Here is a 12,998-nt window from a genome sequence, read left to right as displayed (position 1 = left end):
CTCAACAACCGCAATACAGATTATAGCTTTTATTTGGCTTTGATGGTTGCATCGATCCAGTCCACAAACTTAGAAACTCGAGTGTAGACACTGGCCGTCCTGCCCAACGTACATCACTCAGCCCATGTTGTGACACCCTGAGGGACAAATCTGTTCTGCTCATAACAAACCAGAGGACCACCTCTGTCACCCTACAGGGAGGAAACACAAAATAGATATTAGATAGTGGATACTTTACTATTTTACTCACACAGCTCTTTCTGATGGTGTTTAGGTTAACTGATGCTAAAACCAAGCTAAGAAAGTGTCAGAGTCTGCGTGTGGAGAGAGGAGAGCGGACCCAAACGCAGACAAAATGAAGCATGGAGCATAACTAGATTTTAACGAAAAGGGAGATGTTTATTGTGGCTGTTAAAAAGGCGCAAAACAAACCTAAAGTGGAAAACTAAACATAAACATGAAATCCTGGTATGGATGGGTGGATACCTGGAAACAGGGTGTGAACACAACAGATGACCTGACAGCGGGGACACGAAAGAGTGAGGGAGCGAGAGCGATACGAAGAGAGACAAAGGCTGTGTCCAAATTCAGGGGCAGCATCCTTCGGAGGCCGCATTTGTAGGCCGATTATGTCACAACAACGCAACGAAGGCTGTCAAAATTCGAAGCCTCTTCAAATGGGGCCCTATCAAATGCGTCCTCCTTTTCTCCAGATTTGAAGGACGAGTCGGGTGTATCCTTCATGGCTGACCATATCCCAGAATTCTTTGCAAGTCAAAGGTTGAAGGAAATTTTGTGTAAAAAAATGGCGGCCGGTTGAAGCGAAGTGGTCCAGAAACAAACTTTTAAAAGTAAGTACCGAGTTTTTTTCTCAATAAATATATTGAGTGGAACAAATGTTAGCACAGTGAAAAGTCTTAAAAAGATACATTTAGCTAACCTTCAGCTAAGTTACATGACGTTAGTGATATCGCCACTTCACGTGGCTCGGGTCATACGTGCTTTGGTTAATTTCTGACGAAGCTGATTTTATAAGAACATCATGTTTCTGTATCATCTCTCTCCTGTTACAGCCTCTTACTCAAACATCAGCCTGTTTAATATTCTGATATCTTCAACATCTTAAGTAAATTATGCTGCACAGTTTTCTCTCCAATAAAAGAATATTTACTGCATCAGTTTGACTTCCATTTTATCTGAAACGTACAAGGATCTAATCTTTTCAGTTTGTTTTTGGGATATTTTCCATAAATATAACTAAAGCTTTCAGCCAGTGGTCAGTGTATATTAATATTTATCTGTTAGACAGTCACAAGTTATAAATGAAATGAAATAAAGTATATACCTTGAATTTTGACTGAAATGTAATATTTGAGACAACTGAGTTAAATTTCACCACTGAGGATTTTTTTTTTCAAAAACTGGTGTATATATAGTAAAATATCAATAATGTAAATCCTGTTACATTTGTACCTTTATTTTGCTGCACTGCAGTTTTTTGGGTTTTTTTTAAAAAAACAACCTCTTCAATGAACTTTTAACTTGGTATTAATTTCACGCCTGATTATTGAAAGATATTCCTCAAAATCCAACAGATTGGGCATTATGAATTTGCTCTCATATGTTGTAAATAGATTAAGTTTTTATATTAGTCAATGTCACAGCTGTATCAAATAAAAAAAAATCTATTTTCTAGAAAACTATTAAAAATATCAGGTCACTAAACTGAGGCAATACTGTTATCAAAACAGAGTACACACTGAGGCAGACAACAGTGCACAAACAGTTTTATAGAACTTTGCCCAGTTTTTATATCTTTCCCTTTGTCATACCTGGCAGCTTGGTTTTCCTCCCTCTGTATTTCCAGCACATATTTCGTGGTCTGCAACTATATCAGTGTCGCGATTACAGATTTTGTTGTCGATCACAGGGAAACCAGTTTCTTCCAGGACGCGTCCACCTCCAGTACCTGTCGACACACCCCTCTGCAATTATTCTCATCATCATCTTGATAAAATGTATTGTGATATCTTTACTGTGGGAATTGTTTGCGTAATGAATAATGCTGTTATCAGCTCTTTGTGTTTTATATCTAATGCATACTGGTCTTTTTTGAGCCTCTCAAAAGTGCATTTTGTCGGAAAAAAAGACCTGTTTAACAAAAAAATGTTCTGCAAATGATTAAACTGATTAAACTGCTGCAATGTTAAGTGAAAGATGGGCTAGAAGACCATCGCCAAGCAGGTGAATGAGAAGGCGACAACAGTTGGTGCGATTATTCGCAAATGGAAGAACCGTAAAATAACTGCCAATCTCCCTCGGTCTGGATCTCCACGCAAGATCTCACCTCATGGAGTTTCAATAATAATGAGAACGGTGTGGAACCAGTCCAGTCCAAATAGGCTGGGGTTCAAATAATTTTTTCCCTGACTGTATATCTAAAAAGCCAGATTTTTTTATTCTTACTCTATAATGTAAATTATTTTCACAAAGAGGCACAAGAGCGCACACAAATGTACCTTGAGTCCTATCCCATCCAGTAACATAACACATTGTTCCACCAGGAGCTATATAGTCCTTTTTTGGCAGACAAGCCGGTTGCACTTGGTTGTTTATCACCGCAGGTCTGAAAACACACACACACACACACACACACACACACACACACACACACACACACACACACACACACAAAATCAATGTAGTGTGTGTGTAATCTGATTTCACCTAGGATAATTAGGCCCATACAGACGTTGCTAGTTTGAGCAGAGCAATATTCGATCCATCTGGTTCAGTCATGATTTTCTCAAGCATCCTCACTTGTCTCGATGGCTCAGTGGCTCTAAGTGAGTGCATACCCAGCACTACCCTCAAGGCTGAAGACTGACTGGAGCTGCAGTGCATAATATGTAGAAACAAAGGGAGTAATTAATCAATTTTTGAGTAATTGCAGAATTTGATTTTCAAGTGTTAACTATGGCTTTATATTAACCTCAAGCACAAAGCAGAAGTTAGGACCCACTGAGGGTGGATCAGAGTTCCTCCACAGTCTATTCTTTCACTGGTAGAAAGAGAAACAGATATTTATTTCAGAAGATGTGCAGCATATGCAAAAGGGAAAATGGCAAAATGTGAATTGACAAAAAAAGAAAAATCAGACAATTGACATGTAAATAGGTTTGAATGTAAATGCTATAAACACTTAAATAAAATACTTAAATGAACTGTATATCAGCACTGACATGTTACAGTATTTTATTTCTCAATATCTGCACATTTGCTGAGGAAATTGACAGTCCTTCACAAATGGAAGTTGTCTTTGAAGTTATATACTCACTTGGTCTGGAGGGCAGTTTGCCAGGGCCATGATTGAGGCTTTGACACAGCCACTGACCACCATACTACAAACACAGCGTTTTGGTTTGATAGCTGGTGTTCCACAATTCAGTTCAACTGCAAAGTAATTGTGATTATTATCATGAATTCTCACAAAAAGAGTGAAGCACGAAAGTTAGTTTGGATTGGTGTTAATTAATAAAAGAGAAGATTTTACAGCCTTGTAAGCCACAAGAAAAATTGTTGGATAGACCAAATTTGATTCTCTTATTTTACGACGTAACTCAGTTTATTCATTTATCTATAATCTCTTTGTTCATTATTTTTTTGATTAACTGAATCAAACTGGAAATACGTTTTTTGCACGAACTGGATCTGAGGTGATTCTGAGGATCATCACGAGCATGAATGGAGATTGTAAGGACATTATGAAGCTACCAAAAATGCAAAAAATTGACATGCTATCGCCCAATAATAACAAAGATCTTAAATCAGTGTCAGAGAGGATGGTTAATTAGTGGTGTGAGTGTGTGTGTGTGTGTGTGTGTGTGTGTGTGTGTGTGTGTGTGTGTGTGTGTGTGTGTTTATATATTTATATTATATAGGACCTCACTGAGGTATTTTGTAATTGATACATAATTACGTTTGCATATCCACTGGTATGTAGCCCACATGTATTATCACAGCAGGCCTGCTGTACATCGAATGACCAGCAGATGACATTACTTCCAAATGAGCTGTTAAACAGGGCATTGTGTGATCTGCCTTTTGGGGAAGCAATTTGCCGGAAAGATTCAACACATTCACGGAGCTTCATCACACCATCATTATTGAGGACCATATTCTGCACCTCCATTTCTGAGGGTGCTCTAAGGAGCTTTGGCTACGATATGGTTGGTCCTTGTCGTGGTGGTAGTCCCCGATTGGACATCGGAGGTGAATGGAGCCATAAAGCTGAGTCTTATCACGGTTGGTTAGTCTGTGGGCTGAGTGGAGCACAGCTCTGGGGGGAGCTTAAGCAAAATCTTGGGTGTAAGTTTGGTGAAGCAATGGAAAAAGACTTTCAGTCTGCCTCGTGGTGATCCTGGCAAACCGTCAAGCAAAGCAACTCAGGCAGGGAAAGTGGTGTTCTATTTATAAGGTGTATAGTGCAGGTAAGGTGCTGGCTGACTTCAACTGAGGATATAATCGGGTCCTGGAAGAAATACTTCAAGTACCTTCAGAATCCCACTGATAACCTTTCTGTAGAGGAAGCAGAGTCTGGAAACAAGGGTGATGACTCGCTCATCACCTGGAGCAAGATAACTGGGATAATTACCCTGTTAAAACCCCATTCCGTCATTTGTCAGTCAAACTTTTAGGTCAAATTACCACAACTCTTAAACCATTGGCGCAATCAAAAAATTCTGTTCCTGAAAGCATTAACACAAATAACATAGAATAACACAGCAAATAACACAGAAAACAACAAAGTAAACAGCCAAAACAAAACAAAAGAAAACAAAAAAACAGTACAAAGAACCCAAATGCCTGATAAAATGTCTGTTTTCTGTAGAGCTGCTGCTTTCAGGAACTGTTGGAATTCTTTCAATTGAGCAAATGGTTCAGGAGGTGACTCTGGACTGGCAGACTGCGGGGTATTTTCCATATTTAAGAAGGGGGACTGGAGGATGTACACCAACTACAGGGAGACCCCATGCCTGGGCCTCCCAGGCCAAATCTATGCCAGGGTACTGGAAAGGGGAATTCATCCATTTGTCAAACATCAGATGCAGAAGGAACAATGCAATATTCGTCCTTTTATGAAACAGCTATTCATTCTGTAGAGAATATTTGATGGTGCGACTGGACTTCTTTTAAGTTTTTCTAGTAGATGTTTCACCTTTCATCTCAGTAACTTCTTTAGTTCTATCACCCCAACAGACCACTTCACTCTCAGACTGCTGGCTTACTTGTGGTTCCTAGGATATTTAAAAAGCAGAATGGGATCATGGAATCAGGGAATCATTAGTGGCTATTATTCTAAGGTTGTCTTCTAGTATGTTTTTTTGTCCTGTTTCTCTGCCCTGCCCCCCAACCAGTTGTGGCAGATGGCTACCCCTCCGTCGACAACTGTCGGCAAGTTGTCAAGTCGCCAAATGTCACCAAGTCCTGGCTCAAATGGGGTTGTTTGATTGTTGGGATTTTCTCTGTATTATTGTAGGGTCTCTATCTTACGATGTAAAACACCTTGAGGCGAATGCTGTTATGATTTGGTGCTACATAAATAGAACTGAATTGAATTTAATTGAATGAGGGCAGAGTCAGGGATCAACAAATGGACTGAGGCCGTGGCTGCTGTGATATGGACACTGTGCTGTGAAGAGAGCAGAACGTAAACGTGAAGCTGTTGATTTCCTGGTTGATCTATGCCCCTACCCTCACCTTTACTCACGATCTTTGGGTATTGACGGACTACAGATATAAACAGCAGAAATCAGCTTTCTCTGAAGACTGGCTGGCCTGTTCATTAGAGATAGAGTTCTGCCATTCGAAAGGGGCTCAGAATACAGGGTTTCTGCAGCTCTGACAAGAGACAGAGGAGGAGCACTCAAAAAACATTGTTTTACCCTCATAAACATGAAGCAAAGATGTTGACTAAAATCCAACTGAATATGCAAAATCAAAGGTTCATTATTATTATTCATTAAAGGTTCATTATTCAAATAATTTATCATTAAATTAAATTCGCTTCACATGAACTAAATGTATATCAATCAACTAAATTTTACTTGACTAGATTCTATTCAATGTAATCTTTTATATTGTACTTCTGTCCTTGCCCCAAAGAGTTTATACAGCAACACCTACACACTTAAATTGCCTTCCAAACCTTTGTTTGGATGCGTCTCTGGGGTGAAGCTGTAATGTCTATGAGGAGTCTGAGAACTCCACGCCTGGCATGTCACACCGTTCGCAGTAAGAGAAGTTGGACCTCGGTATGTTTCTCCATTTCCAATCTTGCAGTCTAGAACTGAAGCAAAGAATCAGGAAGACAGAACGAAGGATAAAAACAAACAAACTGACAAGTAAGCAAAATGTGACGAAATCACAAATGCAAATTTATATAGTTGATTCACTTTGTGACTGAGTCTGGGTGACAGTAGGACTGATTTCTGAAGGTCTGACAGAGCATCTCTTCAAGTTGCAGTACTCCCAGCGGACCGCGGGGTCTGTAGTGAAGCACCAGGGAGCTTGGTCGTCATCAGGGTTCCTGCACAGATTCCCTCTGAGGTCCCTGTTGCAAAAAAAGACCTGATACCTCAGAACATCCACCTACTAAACAGGTTTTTTTTAATGTAATATTAATTTCTGGTATAACAAGTTAAGATGTACATCAGTACTAGAACAGATAACTGCTGTTTTTGGTTTAAACAGTCCTAATACTTGGAAGGAAATAAATATTTTTATTGAAATTAGTGTGAGATCAACCTCATCTGGAGATAGCGTGCTCAGTCATTCATGTTTTCATTCTGTGGAGATATCATCTGAATTTCAGGAGCGGGACCACTCCTCCTTCACGCCCCTTCCTACCTCAGACTATAAATGCCCCCTTCTCCAATACCCGCTGTTCTCATTTCCATACCCCACCCTTCCCCCCATTTTCCCTCTCTTCTCCTCTTCTCCTCCTCCCTTCCTTCATTCACTTCTCGTTAGTACATAGGGATCTGCCCGGCCCGGGAGCCGTCGCCAGTCCCCTTTGAGGCCTTCCCCAAACCGCAGCACCAGTTCATACTTCCTCATCACTCATCATTCCGAAGTTGTGGTCCCAGCTAGTGAAGCACAAAGTTTCTCAAAAGTGACAGCCCATCTAGTGGGTAAAACCTGTCTCATCTTTAAAACCACTAAGCTTTTGTGGTTCTATATGAGCCTGCTGTATCTTAAACGTGTGATGCTTACGCATTAGGATAGACCACTGAAGTTGTGCTATGTCTGTGAGGAACCATGGAGCGCCATCTTTGACATTTTTTCCCTCTGATGGTCTCTGATGTTATACCCCGATAACTGGAACCGTTCCCCTCATAGCAATCTTCCTCATCTGCGGGGGTCACTGGAGGATCCGCAGCTGGAGATAAGGCAAGAAAAATAAATTCCTGGATGCATTTTTGTGTGAAAAAGAAAGAAGAGATAAGCTGACTAATATTATACCTGGAGTAGGTGCTTCCCCACACAATGGCACGTTGCAAAACTCCCAATCAGTGTCAGGGTCAGTTGTGTAGCACCAGGGGAACAACTTATTGTCAGGGTTACGACAGTAGTTAGCATCTAGACTTCTGACAAAGATGAACACGGAAAAACACAGCAATGAGGCCATGAAAACAAACTTAATGCAGGCATGTTAATGAAGTTTTAGTAATGTACAGCAACTTAATGGATTATTTAAATTGAAATTAAGTTGTATAAATTACTTCCCCAAAATGATGACTACATGGTGAAAGGGGGCTTTACAAATGTATATCAGGCTGGTAGAGGACACCACTGCTGATGAAGTCACTCATAACCTTAAAGGTACTGACTCAATCAACCTGTTAAAAGTGAGGTTATAACATATAAAGAGCTGTCAGGGTGAACACTGAAAAGTGACCACTGCTGTTAGAATCTCTGTTTCTCATGATGTTTTTTTTTTATTTATCTTTGATGTTTTTCATACTTTGTGGTGAATCAAATCAAATCAGTTTTATTTATACAGCGCCAAATCACAACAACAGTCTCCTCAATGTGCTTTAAATTGCAAGGTAGACCCTACAATAATGCATACATGTAATAATACATACATAAAGCGCAGCTATTGTTCCACTCCCCTTTCCCAGCCCACTTTTCAACAAATTATCATTGAACACATGCATAAGGTCAACCACGTGAAGTCAAACACCTGACTTTTTCTTTTTAAGTGCCCTTCTCACGGTCCCTTTTCCTCTCTGTTTTTCTTTTCCGTCCTCTCTTTCTTTCTCGCTTTCCTATCCCCCAGCCATGTCTGTCCCGTTTTCCCGTTTTCCTTCAGACAACAGACTAAAGAACCTAATGGGACAGGCAAAAAAAAAAAAAAGCAAACACCTGACTCAACCACTGTATCATAAATTAAGCATTCAGCAGTCATTGTGCATTGATTTAGCTCTTGAATGTTTCACCTGTTTCATATGTTTAACATTTAAAAATTCTGAAAAGAACAGCACAAAATATCTAAATCACGACTAAGTTGCAATTCAGTAAACCACAAGAAGATGGTAGTCACAGATGACCACAAATTTTCCATGTTCCATTTGTTAAAACCAGCTGAAGTGTAAATGGTAATATTAAGCAAACTGAATTGCTTGTTTGTCTCTTTTAGATGATACGTACCAGCCAGAACAAACAAAGAAAAACCAACAAACATTAAACCAAAAAAAAAAAAAGCAGTCACACTTGTCTTGGGGCATGTCTTGGGGCATCATTATCTTGTGCTGTAAGAGGTTTGTCAGTGTTCATCTTTTAAATACAACAAAACAAAAATAAAATCATTTATGTAGGGAAAAAAGCATGGAAAAATCAACAGATTTAAGCCTGACTTTGCTTCTGCTTTCAGTCTGTGTCTCAATAGCAAAATGAACAAAAACTGTTTTTGGTGCATGCATACTTTTCTCTTGCATGATTCAATAGCAAAATAGCTTTGAAAGAATTTGAAAGTTGGCAAGGTGCTGTCACGGTGAAACTAACCATTGCCTCTCAGGCAAGTACACATTTATTCATAATTATTATTTACAGATCCAAGTGTAACTTACCTGTGCAGATCAAGGCTCCCGGGATTAAAGCTGCTGAGTACAGGCCCATGGTAAGAGACTATTACGAGCAGTTCAACATCGAGATATCTCCTAGTATGTTGTTGGGCTCCTTTTAACATGGCAGGAACACAAATAGGGCAAGGCAAGTGTTAGCTAATTATTTGCATTACAAGGACAGTAAAAGAGCAACATGGATCAAAATCCATGTTTATGAAGTCAATCAAAATTGTTGCATCAGAAAAATCACAGTACATCATTCTCAGTTATGTGTTGTATACCTTAAAATAGTTTTTGTCTGCCTCATGTGTTGTTTAATTCTCAAATATTTTCCAGCTATATAGCAACGCAAATAGGAGAGTAAGGAGAGAACCTGGAGGAACGACTGGCTTCTTGACCTACTTAATCGTCTGCCAATCACATTAGGTTTAGGAAAGAGCTCCTAAACTCTGACCTCTTTAGACATCATGTGAGCTTTTGTGTCTTCCTTTTACTTTCACTTAAGTTTCTTAGTACATATTAAACATTTAATAAGCTAAGAGCTGGATCAGAGCGATAACAGTTTTTACTTTTAACTGTTTTTTCTTTGTATTTTCTTTTCAGTTCAGTGTAGTTTCATTACTTCATAGAGTTGGTTAGCTCATGTTATGTCGTTTTACTTTTAGTTTAATTATTATCAGTTTGAGTTAGTTTGCATATTTTCAGAATGTTAATTTCAATTAAATTAACCACCAAGCAGCACGGTGGCATGGTGGTTAGCACTGTTGCCGCACAGCAAGAAGGTCCTGTGTTCAATTCCACCATCAGGCCGGGGTCTTTCTGTGTGGAGTTTGCGTGGGTTCCCTCCGGGTGCTCCGGCTTCCTCCCACCATCCAAAGACATGCAGTTTGTGGGGATAGGTTAATTGATTAATCCAAATTGCCGATAGGTGTGAATGTGAGTATGAATGGTTGTCTGTCTCTATGTGTTAGCCCTGCGACAAACTGGAGACCTGTCCAGGGTGTACCCCGCCTCTTGCCCTATAACAGCTGGGATAGGCTCCAGCACCCTCTGCGACCCTGAAAAGGATAAGCGGAAGCGAATGAATGGATGGAATTTCAATTAAATTAAACACCTTCTGAAAGCTTGTGACTCCATGTTCAACGTTAAATCCCAGTTTAAATGAAGCATCAGTACCTCCTTATTCTTAATGTGTTATCAGTTTAAAGAAACAAAACATTCATTCTAGTTTTACAAGTAAACAATATTGTTTGAGTTATTATTTTTAATGTAAATTTTGAATTTTGAATTCAGTCAAAAATACTTAATTTTCAAGCCTTCTTTAAGTTTCACAATTTGACTTTCTACAATAACTTTTATTAGAATAATAAAAGTAATCTATCTTCCTACTATGATGATAAATGTATGTATATATGTCTGTACCCTGTGAACAAAAAGTTGTGCAACCATCATCACACATGCAGAAATTAATTAATTCAGTGTAGATAACTTCATGGTCACCAAAATTTAGATCACCATTAAATATGTAATGAAGAATTGGAAAAAAGCCAAAGTACTGAAAAACAAAACAACAACACATGTAGGGCAGCCCCATAACTGAGTTTTGCCAGTAATGATAATGACTGTGTTACTGGAACACCATCACCAGTCTTCCGATAACTGCTACATGACCTAAAATTAAATCAACATCAATAGTTAATCTTCAGCTAGAAGGGGCCAGTGCCCCTCCACCGCAAACATTGGATTACCAAACAACCTGGAACAAGTAATTAGTATTTCACTGCACCAGTCTTCCTCCAAAAATCTTCTCAGTAATGTACCTCAACCTAATATCTCATCATCTACAGTATATACAGTGAGGGAAATAATTATTTGATCCCCTGCGGAATTTGTAAATTTATTCACTTACTAGGAAATGCACAGTCTCTAATTTGTATTAATTTGTATTTCAGTGAAACCGTGACTTAGGACAAGCTGATGGCATAACATGTAAGTAGAACTCCTCTGGTTTCATATGCAAAAAAAATTATTGCGCTAGCTTATGTGGTTGCAGTTCTACAGGGATTGAAAAATAGTTACGCAAAACGGAGTGTGCCCGCTCCGACTGGTCTTAATTAATACTTTGTGCAGAAACCCCTGTTGGCAAGCACAATGGTAAGACTTTTCTTGTAGTTGATCCCCAGGTTTGCACACAGTACAGCTTGCAGAGGTGCAAATGGTGGCAGAGCTAACTGTCATGTACAGGCAGGCAGTGGTGAACTGGTGACAGTTGGGCCAGCTACAGGACCAAGGCACACACCAGACTAAAATCTTGGAGAATCTGATCACTCGGACTGGCTCCTCCCAGGTGCCGCTGCTACTCCCCGTGGCCTTAACAGTGACGTGAGACCAGATGGTAGAAGACCCAAAGGCATTCCTGGAGGTCTTCCATGTGGAGGTGTGTCAGTCAACCCCCCCCAAAAAAAAAAAGACTGGGCCTGCTCTCGGTGCTGTCTGAGGAAACTCAGACTATCAGACCATCAGGGTGTACAACCTCACCCCTGGCGTCGTTGCCCACCTCTCAATTTTAAATACATGTAGACATTGAGGGCTATCAGGAGGGGCTATGCGCTTACCTGCTGCTCTCTGGCAGGTAGCTCCATGCCCTCCTGGGTTTTAAATGCACCTTAGAACACACATGCATCAACACTACAGGTTTGGAGTCTTCACACCCCCCTGTTCTCTGCAGCCTGTTGGAGCGGGGGGGCTAGGAGGAGGAGCTGGCCATCCGATTGGGGTCTGGAATGTGGGGCCTCCCTACACCCAATCACACTCCCGCTTGGGGAGTGTGATTGGGTGTACAGTGTCTCTTTATGTCTGTCTCCACGTTGGGTGAGTGTTGAGTAATTGCTTATGAGAGCATGAGGGTGGGAATGGATGTTTGTATCTGTGTGTGCCTGTTTGTTTCTGTCTATATGTCAGGTTGGGTATCAGACGCCACCTCTCTAGGGACATCTCAGGCCCTCCAAGGTATGGAGGCCTATCTCCCCCCACCACTTCACCTGCCAGTGGGGAAGCCCTCAGACATCGGTGCGTTGGTGGTTCTTTGTGTCCGGGGATGGGCGTCCAGGTACACACCGGCTCGCTCCTTGGTGGCTGGTTGTCGTGTCCTGGAGCCTGGGGCTCGCTCGGGCCACTTCGGAGGTGGGGTGCCCTCAGCCTCTCGGCCTGGGGCTCGGTCACTCTGGCACAGCTGGCTGCCGGCGGAGCTCACGGACACGTCACTACAACTCCCCCTGGCTTTTGCTCCGCGGCTGCTGAGTGACCCCTCATCTGCCAGAGATGAGGGGTCATCTCTGGCAGAGACATCCAGAGCAAAACTCTGGATGTCTTGAGTTTTGCTCTCCTCCATACCTGCTTCATGCCCTGGAGGACGGGGCTGTGGCTCCCCACACCCTCTAGCAGATCATTACATGAAGGAACCTTTTAAATACAAGCGCGCTCATGCTCACAGGTGTACACACGGGTGCTCACACACACAAACTACACCCTTTTTGGCTCCTACCTCAAAGCACACTGTGCGCTGTCGATCTTACGTGCTGCACAATAATGTTTAATATTTAGTATTTACTGTTATATTCCCATAGATCATCGTGATGTTGTTTATTGTGTTGCTCTTTTTTTTCCTTCTGCTTGTTTTCTCTTTTTTCTTTCTCAACAGGTGATCCAGGTGATTGATATATGTATTTTTTGTCTGCTTATTTTGTCGGTTTTTGTTTTTTGCCCTTTATCCTCGTCCCTCTTCCCCGCTGTTTTTCTTTCCCTCTTTTTTTCTCCCCTTTCTTTTCCCCCGTCTGTCCCGTATTTAGCAGGTTAAAATAAAATAAA

At 40.9% G+C, this 12,998-nt stretch overlaps 1 pseudogene; it reads right to left on the bottom strand.

The window, feature by feature from the left end:
* Positions 1-113: 113 nt before the first annotated feature.
* LOC134642710 (plasminogen-like) lies at positions 114-12,522 on the bottom strand (annotated as a pseudogene).
* Between the last annotated feature and the right edge of the window lie 476 nt (positions 12,523-12,998).

Source organism: Pelmatolapia mariae, linkage group LG15 (genome assembly GCF_036321145.2).
Source record: "Pelmatolapia mariae isolate MD_Pm_ZW linkage group LG15, Pm_UMD_F_2, whole genome shotgun sequence".
Lineage (NCBI taxonomy): Eukaryota > Metazoa > Chordata > Actinopteri > Cichliformes > Cichlidae > Pelmatolapia > Pelmatolapia mariae.
Note: the sequence above shows the minus strand (reverse complement) of the source record. Positions and strands in the feature narration are given on the sequence as shown.